This window comes from Mus musculus, chromosome 3, assembly GCF_000001635.26.
Source record: "Mus musculus strain C57BL/6J chromosome 3, GRCm38.p6 C57BL/6J".
Taxonomy (NCBI): domain Eukaryota; kingdom Metazoa; phylum Chordata; class Mammalia; order Rodentia; family Muridae; genus Mus; species Mus musculus.
The window spans coordinates 81,908,543-81,927,544 of record NC_000069.6 but is presented as its reverse complement, the minus strand read 5'-3'; the positions used below and the strand labels follow the sequence as shown (position 1 = coordinate 81,927,544).

At 39.5% G+C, this 19,002-nt stretch overlaps 1 long non-coding RNA gene across 2 annotated transcripts; it reads left to right on the top strand.

The window, feature by feature from the left end:
* The first annotated feature begins 2,910 nt into the window (after positions 1-2,910).
* LOC102640985 lies at positions 2,911-10,956 on the top strand. Of its 2 annotated transcripts, none has more exons than XR_375741.2 (3): positions 2,911-3,208; positions 9,342-10,429; positions 10,901-10,956. It is a non-coding gene; the product is annotated as an uncharacterized LOC102640985 (long non-coding RNA). The 2 variants fall into 2 exon arrangements; XR_001783861.2 differs by having other exon boundaries at positions 8,784-10,429.
* Positions 10,957-19,002: the final 8,046 nt, after the last annotated feature.

The following is a 19,002-nucleotide window of genomic DNA, read 5'->3' as shown; positions in this document are numbered from 1 at the left end:
TCACGTCTACCTAGGAACAGAGAGCAATGATGGATGCTGCTCTCCTGTTCCTCTTCTCCATGTTTACAGTCCAGCATCTCAGTCAAGAGATACTAGAGAGCAGGCCTTCCCAGATCCATAGCATCACACCGTGACTGACTCCCCCCGGCCCCCCAACCCCACACACTGTTAAATCTTTGCTGTTATTGGTGTTAATTGGAGTTCCACAGTCACTGCCGTTGTTTTTCATATCTTACACTGATAGCATTCCAGATGGATGGTATAAAGTCGGAACAGGAAAGCATGTCATGTGAGTTCCTATGGAAGTAACATTCTCATTTCCTTGCTGATCAGAAGGGAGGAAAATGCAGTCAGAAATGGGCAGAAGTCGCCAACCTTCTAAAGTGGCTCTGTGCCACTTGGGCACAGCAAATGGCAGCGAGAGAAGTTGCTGGGAACACAGACCAGGAGAACATGGGATTCCTGCAGCCAACCTCTAACAAAGAGGGAGAGTGGAGTTAATGAGAAGCCATGATGCATACTTCCCTCTCCACCCAGTTAGTGAAACAAAATGCCCCCGAGCCGAGAAACACCTGAAACCATGAGCAGTTTCTATGGTAACCTCGGTCTGTTTTTATTCCGAAGGCATTTGAGCAAATGTGCAGAGATGAAAGCTTTCGGCCTGCTGTGTGTGTATATGGGGTGGAGTTGGTGTTTTAAAGGCATGATCGTAGTGTTGTTATCTACTACAGAAATGTCAACAACTCTCTTCCTCTCTCTCAATTTAAAATAGCAAGCAAGCATAATTTTTGTTGTCTACAGAAATACTTCTGGTATTTTTTTTTTATCTCATGGTTGTCACTTACATTAATGCTATATGGTGATTTAGTAGGTATGTGTCTCCCACACGTTAAACAGACCCTGCAAGTATCATGCTTTTGATCTCCACTACCTGTGCAAATATCATATTACTCAGAAGGAGAGATGTGAATAAATATAGGCTTCCTCAGGGAAGAAATATATGGACAGGGAAGAGACAGTCTAAGGTGGAACTTTTCACAGTCCTATAATGTAAAATCTGTCTGTCTATAACACAAGGGAATATGATTCCTGATTTTATCTTTTTTTAAGTATAGCAATTCCTCCCTAATCCGTTCCTTCTTGAATATTTGCATTGACCCAGAGAATATTGAAAGGTTTTGATCATTATTCACTTTTATAGTCACAAATAAATGGGCAGAAGATTTGGTCATTTAGAATAGAAAAAGCAAGCAAGCAAGCAAGCAAGCAAGCAAGCAAGCAAGAATAGGAATGAAGGAACTGTTATTTGGTCCTGGAGTATGGGAAGGGAGAATAATATATGAAGGTACCTATGTGCCTTGCTGAGAAGGTCTGATGGTAGGTACCAACACATGGAGTTACAGTGAGGAAGAGAAAGTTGTTATTCTGGGTCTGAAAGAGGAATTGAAACGATCAATTTAGGTTGAAGAGCTTCATGAAGCACACAGCCTCTGACTAGGGGCTTTCTGAATCCTTCCTGCAGCTGTGGTATTTGCTTGTCAGATGATGGATGCACTTCCTTCAGATGCGTCTCAGGCAGCTGCAGGGCTCAGAGCCGCAGAGCCTCCCCCGAGTCTTAGTTTATCTGATTCTTGGTTTCACCCACTTAGTTTCTCTAAGACATCGTGCTTGTAAAACCACTACTGATATTTTTTACAATCACAGCCACTGCTCGCCTGTTTCATGAAGTGATCACAGAGTAACTTCCGATTGATAACTTTACCCTTCTGTGAATTGATAAGAAGAGTGCCATTTATTGGAGGCCTAAGACCATTGATCTCTATCAAGTTCTCATTACCTTAAATCATCAATATTGGTCACAATTTGATAAATGGATAAAAAAATCAACTCCCTTTGCACTTTAATTTCAGGGTGGCTATTGTGTTAGTAGAGTTTCCACATAATATCCAGCCAGAGTTTTAAACATTTTATGCCCATTTCCTCAGAAATGTCTCCTAGAAACAAAGGAATATGAAAAAAAAAATAGAATGTTTCAAAATTAAGGTGTTGGAAGATAATACAGTGTTGAAATATTTTAAGTTATGGAATCAGACAATATGTATCACGGCCTCTCAGAACACTGTGAAACTGTTAATTTTACCACCTGAATATTACAGATTTGAAAAAAAATTGTGGCATGTATATTTATATTACCTAATGGGTTGATTTTAAATACCATTAGTGTATTCATATTATTTTTGATATGTGATAATTCATATCTTTATTGTTTGTCAAAGTATTAGAATTTGGGGGATATATGTTCCTAATTAATTTTGTTATTGAGGATAACAAACTGAACTGGCAGACAAAACTGGCCAAAAAAATTTACTGATTTGTGTGCATCCTCATATCTGACCACATGAGGGCAGCATAGTATCTCTTAAGACAGTACATTGGCGCCAAGGATAGAATCTGGTATAAATGGCATGTAAAAAAATCATGAATATAAGGTTAAAGCTAGAGAACTCTATAATGGTCTTTTTATTCAAATTTTCACTTTCCAGCTGAAGGAATTGAGGTCCAAGGAGACAAATTAACAAGTCCCCTCACACAATTGATGTCTTTGAAGGTAGACAGGAGAACGAATTGACATTAAAACAGGTAATAATAATTACATTAAGCAAGCACCTAGATATTTTAAGAGACTTCTTATTATACTGTAATATTATGTGTGGAAACATTTCGGATGAAATTGAATATTTCTAATAAGGATTTAGCCTCAGAAATGTTCCTTTCTGCAGAACTAGACAAATAAAATGATAGAATTAACATTTCCAAAAAAGACTTTTAGGATAAACTTGAAGGCAGAAACGTGAAGCGTGTAATTCTGAGGGTATTCATTAGTACTTTCTTCACAATCTTGCACTCGTGAGTTCTTCTCACACTCCATCATTGTCTCCGAGAAAGAACCGGCAACCTCGGGAACAGGGCACGGAGGTGCTGCCTCGACATTTCTCATTTTTATGTCTTCACACCCACACCTTGTTATATAACATACAAATACATGTTCATTTCGTGAGAATTGTTACGTAACACACAAATACACACAAACCCAGTGAGACTCGTGAAAGGCCTGCTCTCCGCCATCTCCACCATCATGGCTGACAGACAAGCGGAGGGTGGGGATGCTCGGTCTGCCTCAGAAACTCCCCCTCTCCAAACTTCTCAGGTAAGTTAAAAATTGACTGGAAAATGCAGGTAAACAGAAAAGTCTTCCTATACAGCTGAGTTCTCCCCGCCCCTCTGCCTCCTGCAGGTCTTTACCTGTCTTCCCAGGTTCTTTTTCTTCCCTACTGCTATTATGGTTGCTCACCGTAGCTTCGTTCCAACAACCTTCGTAAAATGGACCCTGTGATAGGTGGTGTTATGCATCAACCTGCCAAGTCAGGGAGGGTGACGCTGTTTGATTAAACATGATGCTAAATGGTTTTGTAAGGATGTTCTTGGACAAAGTGTTTTCAGGGACAGAGCTGGTAAAGACACTTGCTGTCCATAGCTGTAGGGGGACGGGAGCTGGCATCAGTCAGTGGTCAGTCTGGAGAAAAGACTGGTCTCTCTGGGCATCAGATTTCTCTGCACGTGGTTGCCGTTAACACTAGATACTGGCTGTTTCCTGTGCCCAGACACGAGTGGACGCATTTGCTTTGCCAAGATGCATGCTTTCAGGTTTTTGGACCAGAATTTCCCATCACCTTTCCTGGGTCACAGAACTTCGGAACTGGGGCTAGTCTTGATCTTCAAGCTTCCTGCTTCCCGACTTTACCCTGCAGATCCCAGGACATGCCACCCTCCCTAACAGAGTGGAACAATCTCTTTAACAAGTGTCTCTCTTTGTATATATGTTGTCGGTTGTCTTTGTCTGAAGTTTTCTGGTAATGGAAATTGATATTGTCTTTAATGCATTTTCAGTTAAAAGCGGAGAGCCATTTGACAGTGACTTGTTAGCTGATACTCTATGTGAGTCCAGTGCATAACGTGTTAAATAAGAATCTTGATCTCATGTTGACAATGACCTGTGAGTCCCAAGGAATCTTACTGTATTGGGCTCTTAGCAGGCATTTAACAGGTATGTGCTGGATGGATGGACACACAGGTTCTATCCTTTCTATTGTGAAGGAATTTTCACTTCTATCAGAGCACCAGACCTTTTCCTTCCCTCCGTATATGAGAATATTAAAATTATTAGTTGACTGCAAAGAAAGTGCTTAGCATTTTGTTGCTAGGATACTACTTGGTTCAGCTACCAAGCTGTGCATCTTATAATTTCCTCTGAAAGGACCATGTGAGCCTAGGAAGCTTTGAGTGGATGTGTAAAGAGCCAATGAAGTCCTTGCCAGGGTGAATGTGTTTTGTCTGACATGGGCTTGGCAATGACTCATGAGAAACTGATAAAGCCTTCCCCCTAAGGGTCAAGCTCAGGAATGGCAACGCCTTACTCTGCTCTGTGTGCAAATATTAGCAAAACGTGCACAAACAAGCAACCACAGCTCCCCCCTGGTTGTCTACAGCCTGACACGGCTCATTCAGACACCTCATACTTAGCCTACTAACTCCGCCCCACTGTGCTGTGTGTAATAAAGGAGCTGAGGTGCTGCCGGGTTTCTGAAGAGTTGATGCCACTTCCTGCAATGTGCACACTCCACTTGACCTCAGGTTTTCTGCCTCCATATCTGTCATTTCCTTCCCATCTCACCTGTCTTCTTTCCTTCACTCAGCCCCTTAGGATGTCAAGGCATCAAACCACAATGGATGTGGAGGGGAACAGCAGATTCCAAATGTGTTCAGCCTACTGTGAGGATCCTTAATATACATTCTAGTTTTTAGTTGATGTGTTAACTCATGCTTTGTTTGTTTGTTTGTTTAATTGACTCTGCTGACATATATACGTACTTTGAAAATCTAGCTTTCAACATGGTGCTACCCATACAAAGGAAACCCACAAGAATGACTTAGTTTCCAAGTTTGTGTGATGAGCAGAGAGGCAGTATTTTTTATTCTTCTAAGGGAAACCGGCTACTGTGGGTAGTCTGCACATATTGTTCCTGGACACCATGATTATCCTTGTCAGAACTTTTCATTGGCCCGACCCCTGCCCACTGCAATGAGTCTCGTGGGTACCACGTTCTCCTTTGCTTACTTGGCATCCACATCTGGCCTTTCCCTTCCTGTGACAGCTGAAGGACATATACTCATTCGCAAAGGAGATTTGCTCTTTCACAACACAATATTGCTGGCTCATTTTACTCTTTGGATTCTCTTTCTTACTCTCTCAAGCAACACACATACTAGGAGCTATTTTCTTCATAAAAAATTTACAGCAAAACTACAATTCTCTTTTGAATTTGCTTGGCTCACTTCTCTGTGTCCCTACCATATAGCATCAGGGAATTTATTATGGCAAACCTTGTTGGCATTGTTGTGTGTTTTGTTGCATGTTCCAAGCTTTATCTAAAACAAAGTATCAATAAATGCCTTTAGAAATAAATTACAATAAAATTTTAAATTAAGATTATGAGAATTAAAGTCAGACTCAAACCTAAGTCTCTAGTTTAGGTCAAAATGTTTAAGTCAAACTTTGGATATTGGTTTTCTATTAGAAACACAGATGTATAGAATTTCTAAATTTTAATGTGTAATTACATTGTGATCAACTTGAATAAAAGGGCTTATATGTTTTAAGTTAAAATAAAAAATTCTGGGATGTTGTTGGTATTGCTTAGGATCAACCGACCAGGATTCCACAAAACTTCAAAGCTCAAAGCTCATGCTTGAATGAGGTTACCAGGAGATCAAAAGCAGGGCATGTATTATGTGTTCAGAACCTATAAATCTTAATGACAGAGGTCAGGATGAAAGCATGAACTGTCTGTCCTGCCTTACTGTATTTCATGAGCTTGCTGATACTTAAGTGGGGTTTTTTGTTTGTTTGTTTGTTTGTTTAAAATAAAAATGCAATATATAAAACCTAATGAGGTTTTAAGTCTGTTAAATAGTCTAAATTCATTATAGAGTTACATTGATTTATAATTTCTATATCTGAGAAATAATTACTGTTCTTCTAAAGAAACTGAATTATTTAATGGTAGGAAACAGAGATTGACAGTTAAAGTCTGCCAAACTCTAATGATGAACCTTGACTCTAATCTATGATGGGTGATTGAATATTTGAAGTAGTTCCCTCTGGTTGAATACATAACAATAAAGACTTGATGAGATTGATTATGCAGAGACCAGAGCTAAATAAAAAAAAAAGAAAGAAAGAAAGAAAATGCTGTTTGGCAAAGCATTATCCAAACAATAAGGCAAATGGGGCGAATGAAAGTCAAGACAGTTTGTGCAGTGTAGCCAACACAGCGAAGCATCTGCAACAAAACGGGAGGAAATGACAGGGCAGAGATACAGCTGCTCCTGCTTATAGTACCTGTGATGCTCCAACCTTGCATTTGTACCACAGCACCGGACACTGGACTGTAGCAGCCATCTTTTACTTGCATGACTGGCTCAGTGATGCCATTTGGCATTGATCTTTACCTTTCGGCTGTACCTCCATAAATTCTCTATAGATAACATTTTTCCCCTCACTTATTTTGGGCACCAGCTCTCTTGTTTGACAGTCAAATTATGCATTCTTCTGCTGATGAAACAGTACCTAGGAATGATAGAGTATGAGTTACAAGCCGAAGCCTCAATTTGCCTATTGAATCTCATCAGCTTATGTTCTTGGAGCCTGTGCTGTTTGCCATGAGAAAGACACACCTTCAAGAGCATCCTTCAGCCTGGATACTGAGATAAAGACCTGAAATAGCTCATTCTAGTGCAGGAGAGCCTAGGCAAGTGCTGATGCCATCAGATAATCCACAGACTGTTCGTCAACCGAGACATGGAAGGAAAAATGATTGTTTCTCTGGTCCATTAAAATTTAACAGGGGTGTCTGTTACATAGCGTTACGATAACACTGGTAAAGCACTGCTAAAAACATAGCAAATGTATTAAGGAGGAAAAAATAACAGAAAAATACTTGTTTTATATCCATGATGAACACGTAAAGACTTGCCTGTGTCCATATGTAAAATCAAGTAGTTGGAAAGAAGCCATTCTGGCCTGTGAGGTGCTGGTATCATCTCTTCATCCCAGAAAGTATTCCTGAGGTGAAACTGTGAAAAGAGACATGAGTACCTGCCCAGAGAATCTTTCCAGTGAACTTGCGGAAGAGTTTAAGTAAATTGTATGTTGTCTTTACAGTTGCATATGTCGTCGTTGATTCTTCTGATGTGGGAAGCCTGTCATGACTTCCCAGCATTATAAGAGAAAAATTGTCTATTATTTAGCATTCAGTTCTTCTTTATTAGACAGTTTCCATTCCAAACAAGGTGGGGGTGGGGATGGTGGGAACACCCTTTTCACTACAGCGTGTGTGTTGAAGATTAAAGCACTGACTGCTCGTTTGTATGTTTTAAAAATGCTATCAGGGCATTTAAGTGTAGTGAAGGTTTTTGCATTTTCCTCCTCAGTTTTCAGCACTTTGAAGAGAATGTTGTTCCCTTTAACGGTACTGGCAGGCACAGACTCTCAGTGTTTGTGAAGAGCTGAGTATTCCGTAATTGTTGCTAATTGCCTCTGCTCTACACTTCACATTGCTACTATAGAGCTGACAAAAGACTCTTTGTTGCAATGAATTCCATCTTTGTTTTCAGATACTAACCAATCTTTTGGAAGGAATGAACATTGATGTTAAAGGCAAGCAGCAAATCCATATCACACTTTGAAGCAAAGTTCTAGCTGATACATGCATCACCACACACAACCCTGAGATCTGAATTAAAGGCAAAATTATTTTTCTCCTCCAAATATTCAGAAATTTCAACTATGAGACATTTTCATGTGATTAACCATATATATATGTATATATATATATGTATAATATGTGTATATATATATATGTATATATATATGTATAATATGTGTATATATATATATGTATATATATGTATAATATGTGTATATATATATATGTGTGTGTGTATATTTTTTTCACTCATGATCATATTAACAACTCTTATTTCTATTACATTGCATAACCATCAGAAACAAAATTGTTAGTACAGTTACAAATAAATCAGTTAAATAAACATAAGCATATTTTCAAAGATAATTGAGATAGACATCCTTTTACATTCTATACTCAGAAGTATTGGTTTTGAGACTATGAAGCTACAGCATGTTCTATTCAGTATCTCCAGCCTTAGAGGTCAATAGCAGCAGATGTTTAATGGATAACTTCTATGATGAATGAGATATAATTGTTGAATAGGATCATCTTTTCCTCTGAAGTGATATTTCCTAATGTTAAAGATAATTGTATACTCAAGTGTCAGGTTAGAGACCCCACACTTACAGGATCTAAATGAAATTAATGTATGATTTCCCACAAAGAACAAGCAGCACAAGCTGTGGAGATATTAATTTGCCATAATGAACTGAGTTACTGCTTGTTACCATTTGTAATCTTTGATCAGCAAGACTCCATAGCATACACCAAGAAAATAGTAAAAAAATAAAAATAAAAATAAAAAAAAATAAAATAAAATCAACAGATTTATAGAGATTTGCAATTTTTTCTACTTTTCTGTCTTTAATGGGTTCAATCATAATGCAACAAGATTTTGTTTGTATTAAATTGAAGCAATAAGTAATGCTAATCTATCAAAGTAACTAACAAAAAATGTCTCTTTTCTTCTGACAGCGACTTTGGAGGTATTGAACGCTGGGATAGCTCATGGAAAGAGATGGTGGCTCAGATTCTTAGTTCACTGGTGATTAAACATTCCCAAAAGAGACTGACAGATACAGAGAAAGCACATTTAAACCATTTATGGAGAACAGAGAGGCCTTATCATTTAGAGGGCCAAAAGAGAGACCGTGTAACACAGCTCTTCGTGGTATTTCATGTCTACAAAAAAAATCCCCGTGCTTTCTAGATTCTGTGTGGAGGGCCTGCTTGTCTGCTGTGGCTCTTCACGGTAGAGATGAGGTCAACTTGTCTCAGAGGCGATTGAGGTTAGAGGATATGATGGAGAATATGAAGTCGCTAGCTGCCTACATGCCAGGGAAGGGCTTAGTCATCAGGGAGAGGCAGCTGATCCCAGGCGACAGAAGCACTGTTACATGTCTCACAGCCAGCTGCAATTCAGCCAAGAGACAGAGCTTGGGGATTAATAGGACCCAAGAACTATCAGCTAAGATGGACTGGACCTCAGGCAGCCTGAATGAACTTGACACGCTTTATATGATTCTTCCCCAGCTTCCCATGGGTGGCCTTGAACTCACGACAAGCACTGTTCATCAAGCATCAGAAAGAAGAGATGACAGCAGGAAGAGTAGAACACACTTCCTTAATCCTTCAAAAGTGAGCTTTTGAAGAAAGCCAGCTCCATGGTTGACGTTCCTTCCGATATGACATGTACCGTGGAAGGAAAATAAAACCACATACAGACAAATATCTGTACCTTTGACATTTATTCAACTCTAAAGTTTAAGGGGATTTTTCTTCTCATTCTATGTACTACAATGGTATAATCAAACATGGGTGAGGATTTTTCCCTTACTGTGTGTATTGTAGGTGTCTGTATCTGAGAACTAACAATAGCTTCCAGCCACATATTAAAAAAACACCATGAATCATTGTGGCCAGACATCCTCAGAACCAGACCAGGAAAATAACAGTCCTGTGCCTGGGGCCTGTCTGAGGAGGGGAGGAAGGAGTTCTTAGTCTTCAGGGAGGGCATCCCTGAGTCATACCAACCCCAACAGAGATTGCAGCATTAAGGTCTTTGCTAAACAGCAGCCAGGGTAAATATGGAGAGTATAAACCTTGGAAAGGATGGAGAGTCAATAGGGAAACCTAGCATTCTGAGCCACACTGGAATTCCCATTCACCAACACAGCTGCTTGCCTGCCTGCCTGCCGCCGGCTTTCTACACAAGGCAGATGCAGGCCATAGAAGATGAGGAACTGACAAGCAATCCTGGTCATGTGGGTGTAGCAAGAGTGAATACCTTTTCCTAGCACAGTGGAACTCTCCAAAGGTAGCTTTAAGGTGCCCTGCCACGGAACCCCAGGGCATGGTCTCAGGTGAACTATTAAGGGCTAGAGTTGTGGGAGACTGGAGGGTTCAGATGGCGCCATTCCCTGCTATCACTGCAGAGAATTGTGAGGGGAATCTATAGAGCATCTCCTACCTGTGTTCATGCCAGTGACAGCACCGATGTCATTTCACAGCAGGTCTGCCTCGGATAGGGGCATATCAGTGTCTCCCATGGTACAGCAGTGGATTTCTGTTGCCCAAGGACCCCTGGCCCTGTTCCCTGCCTGTCTGCTGGTTATTGTCAGGTAAGAGCATGAGGTTTAAGTGTGTGGAAGGGACAGTGACAGAGATACCTAGGTCTTTCATTACATCATCTCATATGCATATTATGCACAGGCAGGAAGGACAGACTGAATTAGGTCTGAGGCTGCAATTTTATCTCGCACAGGATTGCATTTAAATAACAATAAATATTCATACCTTATGAAAATCCTGCAAGATGACATTCAGTGGTTGGAGGAGAGCATGCAAATGAGTGTGTCTGGAAAATGTGGCTGAAAAATGTAAATTCATTTTATTTTCATAGTAGCAACAAACTACTTATAGTGACTAGTATGGAACTTGATGAAAGCAATATAAGATAATTGCTAAGGAAGGCATAAAGAAACCTTGCTTTTACTAGTAGGTACATATTAGTACATAATTTGTCTCTGCTCTAGATCTAGTCACCATGAATCCTTTTAATAAATAGGACATTCTTCTCTTTATTTACACAGCATGCCATACCGAACGGATGTGAAATAACTTACCCAGAGATGAACAGCTAATAAGTGATGGATGTGGGAAAAACTTAGGTAAATAGCATGTCCAAGCCAGCCCTTATTCTACTGGGACTCCACTGCCACCAATGGAGGTGGCCAGTCAGATAGGCTTCACACTGAGTGTCTGCTTTGTTTATTGTAGCTAAAGGGATATGAAGGCATCCATTCAGCATGGGGATGCTAAACAGACATGTCAAATGTCTATGATCATTCCTTGTCAGTTAGCATCCTGATCCTTTACTTTAAAACTTAGAGAGCTGGTGCAGCCCTGGCTTCCCCGTGGCTCTCCTTTGTTTGTATGATGTGCTTTGGTGCCATGGAGACTGTGTCTGCCGACTGATGTTAGCACGCCATTACAAACATTGCCTGTTCTTGCTTTGCTTTGCCCAAGATGAAGAGTTGTGCTAGGCTTGTGTGGCACCCTGCCATCTGGACCCACTCAGGCTTCCTTTCTTGACACATGTTCACCAAGTGACTCACTTCCTCTTGGTGAGCTTCTGTACAGACTTTCCAGTGGCTCTGTCCATTTCCATTTGGAAGAGTAAATGACAAGAGAAGGAAGAGGGAGAATTCAGGACCAGGCACAGAAAGTGACCTTCGATTTTTTTTTTTTTTAATTTTGTAGATACTGGCAGAACTCTGAAAACAAGCATTAGCTGGGAGCTTTATTAAGATTTTCTCATTTTAGTTTTCCAGGATCTAAAACCGCAGATTACATTATCTGATACATATCTATACTCCTAGCCTCTTAAGCTTTGAAATTGAGGGAGTCTTGAGAATTAAATACTTGGTCTGGACTCAGTATTTGGTTGAATATTCCTGGTCTATTTATGATTTCTGTGGGTCTGCTTAAAACTACTTTATCATTAAGCTATGGCATACGTAAGTTTGATGTTTCCTATATATTATATACCTTAAATTTTACCAGTAAGGCACATGTTTTCTCTCATTGGTGCTGTAATCTATTCCATAGATTAATATCTGAGGACTTATTTGAATCTTAGCTTTTATACTTGTTTTGAATTTCGTTCCTATATATAATGATTTAAATGACTTAAGAGCTAGGTATTGGCTCATGCATATAATTTCAGCACTAAGGGAGCTGAGGCAGAAGGAATGGCATTGTCATAAGTATGGGGATAACCTGGGATACACAGCGGGTTCCAGAATAGCTTAGGCTATCAACTGAATCCTTTCTAAACGACCTCAATCAAGGCAAACAAACAGAAACTGTAAAATAACTTGAGCTTGATTGGCACCATTGCACAGCTGAGAACACCGGCCAAACAATAGTCTCTTATCCACACCCTGGAAGCTATTTCTTAGCAGATGAGAAAAGAGTAATGGGACAAAAGGGAGGATCTGTAGAGATGATTATTAATGTCATAGAAATCAAGAGATTTGGCTCAAGCACATTTTCTTCCCAAGACCCATTAAAAGCAGAAAAATGTAAACACGATATCTAACTCAACTTGAAATTTTAAGGCGCAACTATTCAAAATATATATCTAGCATACCCTAGGGTCTTAGACAAGCTAATGCTTTGCTAACTGGAGACCAAGTCTATGAGTGGACATATTGATTTCAATGATCAGCTCCATGTTATCCAACTCTGTTGAGGTTTGGATTCTTATATCAAGCATTAGCTCTTCTGTGGTCTTCATAAAAGCTAGAAATATCCAAATAGCAGCACGGACCTTGTTTTATTGACAAAGAAGGTGATGATATTTTCTGATGAATTTATTGGTCAGAGGTCATGCAAAGAGGTAGCTCAAAATATTTTAGCTTTTAGATGCTGCATGAATGTCCAAATCTCACAAAAGGAAGGTGAAGCCATGGCTGCCAGTGAATAATATGTATGATGACAACATGTATAAAAGTTGAACTGAAGAGACATTTTAAGTTTTATATTTACATTTCAGCACATATAGACAACACTTTGATATGTATTTATTAAAAAAAGGAAGGCATGCGGATTACATCCAGATTGTTGTGACTGGTGCTACTGTTTGGGTCATGGGACCATTTGGTATCTTTCCTGACTTCTTTCCTAAAGAAGAGAGATGGTCAGTAGTCTAGAGACAAGGGCTGTTATTAGTTTAGTTGCTCTGAGTTCATGGGTTGGTCCTAGCAGAGAGCTGGCTGTATGAAAGCACACAGATTCTACCTTCACATAACCAGTCAAGTGGCCCTGTGAGCAGGCTGATTACCATATGCGAAGGACAGATGAAGTACCCTGGAGTCACTGTTAAAATGATGATATCTATCAGTTTCTTTAGTATCCCTCTGAGCCTTCCCTCCAAAGCAATACATCCATTGTACTGGATGGTTATTTGAAAAGCTCAGTGGGTGAAAACTCTTTGAACTGTACTTCTCTCTTTGGCTGAATGAGGACATCTGAAAGCCCATCTCCCATTCTCTTTCATTGACACTAACTCAGTTTCACAGTCCATACCCAGGAGAACTATATATCACCATGTGAACTGGAGTTGGCGAGCCATTTAAATGCTCTCCTGGACTTAATGTGCAAGACAGTCTCTAACTTCTATTTAGTTTGAATCCTGATATACAAGGAAAAATCAGATATACAATGACTGCTTTTGTCTTATGTAGAATCTACATAGGACAAATTATTAGCTAAACAACCTATTATTTAGTATTTGTTATATGGGAAGGTACTCCAGGAGTCCCCTCTCCAATAATCTTTTTTATTTTAATATTTAGTCTTCTGTAAATTTATGACATGCCAGATGTCTACTATGGCCGCATAAATCAGATAGTTATCCATAAACATAAATTATGCACATAAATATAGGTATAGCTCTAGCTGTGCAGTAGACTGCACATTTGAGACATGCATTAGGTCAGTTTCAATTGAGGGCATAACTTTTGTCTATGACTTTTTCATGCTTTTAAAAACTGCTCTAAAATTAAAAGCATCATTATAAAATATTACTTATGTTATGAATATAAACCTTAGAACTCTGATTATGCTTGGGTCACATCATTTGAAATGCTGAAGAGAATATCATTGGACATCTTGACATGTCCAATCTTCCATCCGAGTTCAAATGAAGCTCTGTACTCTAACAAAACCACCCTTGCTCTCATCATGCTTTAGCACCCAACATCTGGGAGTTTATTGTAGTGGCCCGATTTCTAAAGCAATTGGGAGTTTTGCTGTAAAACTCACCTAGGGTTTGCTTGTTCCTAAGAAAAACCTGTGACTTAATGTATAAGATTTGAAGATGGATGCTTCGAGATATTGACTTAGTTTCTTGAATGGCATGTCCAGGTGCACAATCCACCAAGTGTGGTTCTCTGGAGATCTAAGAAACAGTGTGGGAGGGCCCAGAAAGAAGAGTCTCTCACAGGACTCTTCAAATCTAAGAGAATGCGACACATCTCAAGATAGTTAAGAATCTGATATGCATAAATGCAGTGGAGGTAGGAAGTGGGCAGGATGCCACCAACATTCCAACGGTTTGGCTTTTCTCTTAGAATCAAATTCAAACTTGTTCCTTTACCACAGGCCTACATCAGTGTTTTTTTTTTTTTTTTTTTTTTTTTCTTCTTTTTTTTTTTTTTTTTTTCCTTTTTGGCCAAATGTCAGCATCTAATGCCTGCCTTTCAGAATCAGATATTCAAGCTTTACCCCCAGGGTTTCTTTGACTTACTCATCTGATGGTGATCCCCTTGTAGCTATAGAGCTGCACCTTCAAGTTGAGAGTTGTTGCGTACTACATTCTACTGTGTTCATTTAGCTTCTCCCACCTGCCCACTGCCCTCCCTTCTTCTGCCCCTGTTCCTACCCCAGTAACTTTTGTCTTCCCAAGCAGGTAACTGGTAACATCCACTCCTGGGTACCATTTTGCATATGGATCCAGTGGTTGGTATTGTCTATATTCTTCCAGGATCTTTGGCATGTTAGATAATGCCTTGTGACTAACAATAACTTAGTTAATGCTCCTGTAAACTGTGGGTGGTCTTCATTTTATAGAAGGAACCCAAAGCATAAAACACCAGTGAAATGTACATGTGGATGGCAGGGCTGGAATTTGAGCTGATTTAGTTGGTCGTCATTAGTGCCATGAAGCCCAACATTGCCAACCATCATTTCTTTTACATCATTTATGCCTTTATCTAATGTTATCTCTTCAAGCCAGATTCCCTCAGCTCAGTCCCATTACTCTCTTCCTCCCTCTAAAATCAGCATGTTCACTCACATGCTTGAGTAGATGTTTTTTTTAAGTGTAATTACATATGTTTATTTGTTACCATGTTTCCAGTACTATAATCTATTAGAAAGAAAGTTTCAACAAACATCCATGAAAGAAAAAAGTGAATTCCCTTTGTGCCAACTATCCAAAGGGTTGATGAGAGTGCTTAGGCCATTGTTCTTTTCTGATGCTGGTCTGCATAAAATCTTCATGGTTTGAAATGCTGAAGGGATATAACACAGGTTAAGTATAACAGAGGTTAAGGAATATTTGATTTTATGCAACCAGTATTTCATCAATCCATGCATACAGTATGAGTTGTGTCTGCTGTACCGAGAGAGAGAGAGAGAGAGAGAGAGAGAGAGAGAGAGAGAGAGAGAGAGAGAGAGAGAGAGAGAGAATAGACAGTCCTTGTTTTTCTTCAGCCTGGCTGCATATGGAACATCACAGAGGCCCTGAGCCATTGACCTAAGGATTAATAAGGTCTGAATGTCAGAACTCTGCCAGAAGAAGAATTGGTTAAAGTCTTAGAGGGCCTAATGTCAATGCTCTTGCCCTGTGAGATGAAAACAAAGGGCTGAATTCCTCTGCCCTTAAGACACACAGAAGACACATTGTGTCCTTAGGGAATTTTCATCGATGTTGTTCTATCTTGAGACAAGAATCTTGAATGGCTTAAGGGATAAAAATATGGGTTTCATAGTCAATAGGCTGGTGATGGTTTTCAAGTCTGCATTCATCACTTGCCAGAGCTGTGAACCTGTGACTATTCTCAAATCTCTTCTTTGTTTCCATTACTTTTCAATGGAGCAATAATAATGTATATTGGCAAAATATTATAAATAAGATGCATTAATATTTACCTCAAGGTCCCTCATTGGTGAGAATGAAATAGTAAGTCACATTCTTACTTTTTTTAATTTTTTTGAAGTATACATATCCTAAAAGCACATTTGAAGCACTTGCTGAGACTGGCTCCATTCTAGTAAGTGTTAGCCATTAATCAAATACTGTATCATGAAAGCAGTTCCAAGATAGAATGGAGGCATCAGAATTTGTCTGAATGTGGAACCATGTTGATTTTGAAAGTGTTTTTGTAATGCTGGCCTCAAAAATGCCACTAGATTCACAATTTCTTGTGTCCTCTGGAAAAAACATTCCTAGATTACTTTGCGACACATGGAAATAATGTAATTAACATCTACTGTATCAGAGACCCTGGAGCTTTGAGTTTCTTTTGTAATAAATTCTAGCAAGAAGGGAGAAGCATTGAGCACTCTGCTGTCCCCAGCATGAGTATGACTATTTGGCTTTAATCCTTGACATTTACATGTTCTCAAATATCATGGCCAGGAGAGTTAATGACAAATATTGGATCTGACTCTGCCCTGGGCATGCCTCAATACCCTAGATTCTTGTATGACTCAAAATACCATCATCTCAGGCAAGGTAAGAGCATGTGTTTCATTTTCTTCCAGATCTAGCTCCCATGATTAAAATTCGACAGTCCAGAACATGCAGTGCTTAATTACCCAACAACCTCTGAATCTCATTCGAGCAAAAACAGTTTGATCGATGGGTCCAGCTGTGACCATTGTGCGGCTTGAATTTTCTGATGGCTTTAAAGTGTTGGCTGTGCAGCTGTCATCTGGAACTTTATAATGCGCTAGCATTAAAATGCCAAAGCTATTTTACAGTCCTGTCAGCATCCATGAGAGAGATGGCATTCTTAAGAAGAACCTCAATGTACAATTTGTTACATATCTCAGTGATGCTCTAATCAGCACTAATGTTTTTGTTTCTCTTAAATCCCCATATTAGTGTAATTGAGCAGTTTTGAATAGAGTTAACCCAGGATAGTTTTTCCCCCTAAGTGAAGGGCTATTAAAGTACTGAGATCTCATTTTGCTCCTGCCTGCACAGTGTTGCTTATGATGCCTGAGACCATGGAATGGGCTTCTTGCTTTATTCATTTCCATAAAATTTGCAGTTTATTAGAGAGACTTGAGAGAGGAAAATGAGTTCCGAATTTCTTTTCAGCAGGGCTGTCAGAAGGAATAGGGAACAGAAGAAGCTCCACACACAGGAAAACTCACTCCTCTTTTAGCAAGACGACATAGAGAGACTGAGGCAGCAGTCTCTTATTTTGTTTCTGATCTGTCGGCGATCATAGGATGTGATTAGTTGGAATCAGTCCCAACTGCTGTGGAAAACACTCAGCAGTTCATCCACAGAGGTCCTGAGGTGGAATTGAGAAAACATCTATATCAACATAAGCAAGAGTGAACTGGGTATGCAAATAGTGAGGAAATGAATAACAATGTTTTCATGCACTGTGACTTTGAATGATGTTTACAGTCTTTTCATGAAGCAATGACAAGCCTGTTCTGCAGAACAAAAGCAATTTAAATATAAGTATCTTGATGTCCAATCTTGAGTAACTGGATCACTTATTGGCATTCAAGGTCATTTTCCATGAAAATGTCTAGTTTTACATCTTAAAAAGTGAGCAAATTTGGTTCATAATATTTTTCATGAAATGTATAAACTCGTGTGTGTGTGTGTGTGTGTGTGAGAGAGAGAGAGAGAGAGAGAGAGAGTGAGAGAGAGAGACAGACAGACAGACAGAGACAGAGAGACAGAGAGACAGAGAGAGACAGAGAGACAGAGAGATGTTGTCTTTTTTCTTTTTCATTTTTAAAGGATATTTCTAGTTAATCTCAAAGGGTTCTCAGAAAATGCTTGTTGGGGAGTTTCAGTAAAATTGAGGAAGAGAATTAATTGATGAGTGGAAGGCTTGCTAATGTGTTTATTACAGTATGCATTAAGACATTGCTAGAAGACTATTGCACATGAAGTAGAAAATCCTTTGCAGCTGTCAATGTTACTTATCCACCCACATAAAATATCTTAACCTCTGTTTGCTTTTAGTGGAACTGAATTTTTCAAGTTAAACTTCCTTCTAGTGACTGTCTCCACTTCTCGCATTTAACCATTAAGGTTCTCCATCTCTTTAGTTCAAAGAATAGAACTCACATTTGGTGCTTTTGGGTCCTAAAAACGAAAGGTGTGAATTTGTTCTTGTTCTCCTTTGATCATTACCTGGGACTCAGTCCTGCTGTCCTGTAGCTCATATTGCACTACCTGAGGTTTCTGAATAGAACAGGGATGGAACTTTGTGGCTGTAATTGAGGACAACACTGGTCCTTCGGGGAAGTTCAGCTGGAATCTCAGCATTTGGGTTCATAGTGTTAGGAAGGATGGTAAGAATGGACACTTTCAAAACTATCCACATCTTCGTTTCCATTTATTGATTTATGTCTTCAGGAGGTCACAAAAATTGAAGAAAATAACACATTTTATAAATGTCTATTGTCTATTTTTATAATAAGCATCCAAGTTAAGCTCAACTATTGTAGATGGCATATTGTTAGCCAAATGAAAATAATCACATGTAAAATACATTTTATCTTATTTGTTCAGGCAAGATCTTTCTTTCTTTTTTTTTTTTTTTTTTTGCTTTTAAAGTTGGATATTTCTTTACATTTCAAAAGTTATCTCCTTTCCTGGTTTTCCCCCACGAAAACCCCCTATTCCATCCCCCTCCCCCTGATTCTATGAGGGTGTTACTGCACTCACCCACCCACTCCTGCCTCCCCACCCATTCCTCTACACCAGGCATCAGCCCTTCACAGGACCAAGGGCCTCTCCTCCCATTGAGACCCTACAAGCCATCCTCTGCTACAAAAGTGGCTGGAGCCATGGGTCCCTCCCTGTGTATTCTTTTGTTGGTGGTTTAGTCCCTGGGAGCTCTGGGGGGGGGGGGGGCTGGTTGGT